The sequence below is a fragment of the Rutidosis leptorrhynchoides genome, chromosome 6, assembly GCF_046630445.1.
Source record: "Rutidosis leptorrhynchoides isolate AG116_Rl617_1_P2 chromosome 6, CSIRO_AGI_Rlap_v1, whole genome shotgun sequence".
Taxonomy (NCBI): domain Eukaryota; kingdom Viridiplantae; phylum Streptophyta; class Magnoliopsida; order Asterales; family Asteraceae; genus Rutidosis; species Rutidosis leptorrhynchoides.
In genome coordinates, this window is record NC_092338.1 from 433,777,493 (window position 1) to 433,780,481 (window position 2,989).

Genomic DNA, 2,989 nt, shown 5'->3' on the forward strand with positions numbered 1-2,989 from the left:
CAAGTTATTTTTGTAAAGGTAGTCACTTCAGTCGAAAGAACGACGTCTAGATGACCATTTTAGAAAACATACTTCCACTTTGAGTTTAACCATAATTTTTGGATATAGTTTCATGTTCATAATAAAAATCATTTTCTCAGAATAACAACTTTTAAATCAAAGTTTATCATAGTTTTTAATTAACTAACCCAAAACAGCCCGCAGTGTTACTACGACGGCGTAAATCCGGTTTTACGGTGTTTTTCGTGTTTCCAGGTTTTAAATCATTAAGTTAGCATATAATTTAGATATAGAACATGTGTTTAGTTGATTTTAAAAGTCAAGTTAGAAGGATTAACTTTTGTTTGCGAACAAGTTTAGAATTAACTAAACTATGTTCTAGTGATTACAAGTTTAAACCTTCGAATAAGATAGCTTTATATGTATGAATCGAATGATGTTATGAATATCATTACTACCTTAAGTTCCTTGGATAAACCTACTGGAAAAGAGAAAAATGGATCTAGCTTCAACGGATCCTTGGATGGCTCGAAGTTCTTGAAGCAGAATCATGACACGAAAACAAGTTCAAGTAAGATCATCACTTGAAATAAGATTGTTATAGTTATAGAAATTGAATCAAAGTTTGAATATGATTATTACCTTGTATTAGAATGATAACCTACTATAAGAAATAAAGATTTCTTGAGGTTGGATGATCACCTTACAAGATTGGAAGTGAGCTAGCAAACTTGAAAGTATTCTTGATTTTATGTAACTAGAACTTGTAGAATTTATGAAGAACACTTAGAACTTGAAGATAGAACTTGAGAGAGATCAATTAGATGAAGAAAATTGAAGAATGAAAGTGTTTGTAGGTGTTTTTGGTCGTTGGTGTATGGATTAGATATAAAGGATATGTAATTTTGTTTTCATGTAAATAAGTCATGAATGATTACTCATATTTTTGTAATTTTATGAGATATTTCATGCTAGTTGCCAAATGATGGTTCCCACATGTGTTAGGTGACTCACATGGGCTGCTAAGAGCTGATCATTTGAGTGTATATACCAATAGTACATACATCTAAAAGCTGTGTATTGTACGAGTACGAATACGGGTGCATACGAGTAGAATTGTTGATGAAACTGAACGAGGATGTAATTGTAAGCATTTTTGTTAAGTAGAAGTATTTTGATAAGTGTATTGAAGTCTTTCAAAAGTGTATAAATACATATTAAAACACTACATGTATATACATTTTAACTGAGTCGTTAAGTCATCGTTAGTCGTTACATGTAAGTGTTATTTTGAAACCTTTAGGTTAACGATCTTGTTAAATGTTGTTAACCCAATGTTTATAATATCAAATGAGATTTTAAATTATTATATTATCATGATATTATCATGTATTAATATCTCTTAATATGATATATATACATTAAATGTCTTTACAACGATAATCGTTACATATATGTCTCGTTTAAAAATCGTTAAGTTAGTAGTCTTGTTTTTACATATGTAGTTCATTGTTAATATACTTAATGATATGTTTACTTATCATAGTATCATGTTAACTATATATATATATATATCCATATATATGTCATCATATAGTTTTTACAAGTTTTAACGTTCGTGAATCACCGGTCAACTTGGGTGGTCAATTGTCTATATGAAACATATTTCAATTAATCAAGTCTTAACAAGTTTGATTTCTTAACATGTTGGAAACATTTAATCATGTAAATATAAATCTCAATTAATATATATAAACATGGAAAAGTTCGGGTCACTACAGAGGAAGGCAAGTTTCTAGGTCATGTGGTGACAGCGCGTGGAATTAAGGCAAATCCCAAAAATATTGAAGTCATTGATAGTTTGCCATCTCCGAAGACAAAGAAAGACGTGCAGAGTCTAACCGGGAAGCTTGCGGCGATCACGCGATTTTTGTCGAAGGCCGCAGAGCGACAATTGCCATTCTTCAATACTTTGAAGAATTGTTTAAAGAAAAAAGACTTCGTATGGACTCAGGAAGCAGATTCAGCCTTTCAGGAGATGAAGAAGGTGCTCGCTGAATTACCAACACTCACCGCGCCAGTATTAGGAGAAACGCTTACGCTGTACCTTGCGGCATCGAAAGAGGCTATCAGCTCGGTTCTTATCGCAGATCGCGGAAAGGTAATCCACTTTTATTTACATACATTATTTATTTCGCAGAAATATAACGCTGAGGTTTTCTCAAATGCAAATGCCAGTCTACTTCGTAAGCAAGACACTGACATCAAGTGAAGTAACTATTCACCAATAGAAAAGCTAGTATATGCGCTAGTCCACACGGCGCGGCGTTTGCGCCGGTACTTTCAAGCACATCCAATCGTGGTTCTAACTGATCAACCGATCAAGCAGGTTGGTACATACCTAATTTGCGGCAATGTCCGGGGTTACCGCATTGACTAACGCAATCATTTTTCTTTCAGGTGTTATACAAGCCTGAGATTTCTGGCCGAATGGCTAAATGGGCAGTTGAGTTAGGAGAACATGAAATAAATTTTTCTTCGCGCAGCGCGGTTAAGGGTCAAATACTTGCGGATTACCTAGCGGAGTTACCTGCAGATGTTGAAGCGTCGGCAGCACATCAGGACGCGCATGTGCCATCTTTGTCACCATGGGAATTATACACCGATGGTGCCTGCAGCGCAGCTGGCACTGGTGCAGGCGTAATTTTAACTGGCCCAGATGGTGAAGAGCATACATATGCACTGCAGTTTAATTTTGCTGTTACGAACAACGAAGAAGAATATGAGGCTTTGTTAGCAGGTATGCGTATCGCGCATAAATTAAATGTCAAAATTATGCACACTTATGTGGATTCAAAGATGGTATGCAGTCAAGTCAGTGGAGACTTCAAAGCGCATGACATAGCCATGCAGCAGTATTTATCACTTGTTCATAACCTCGCTGACCAGTTTGAAGCTTTTCAAATCTCCCACGTCATGCGGGGGCAAA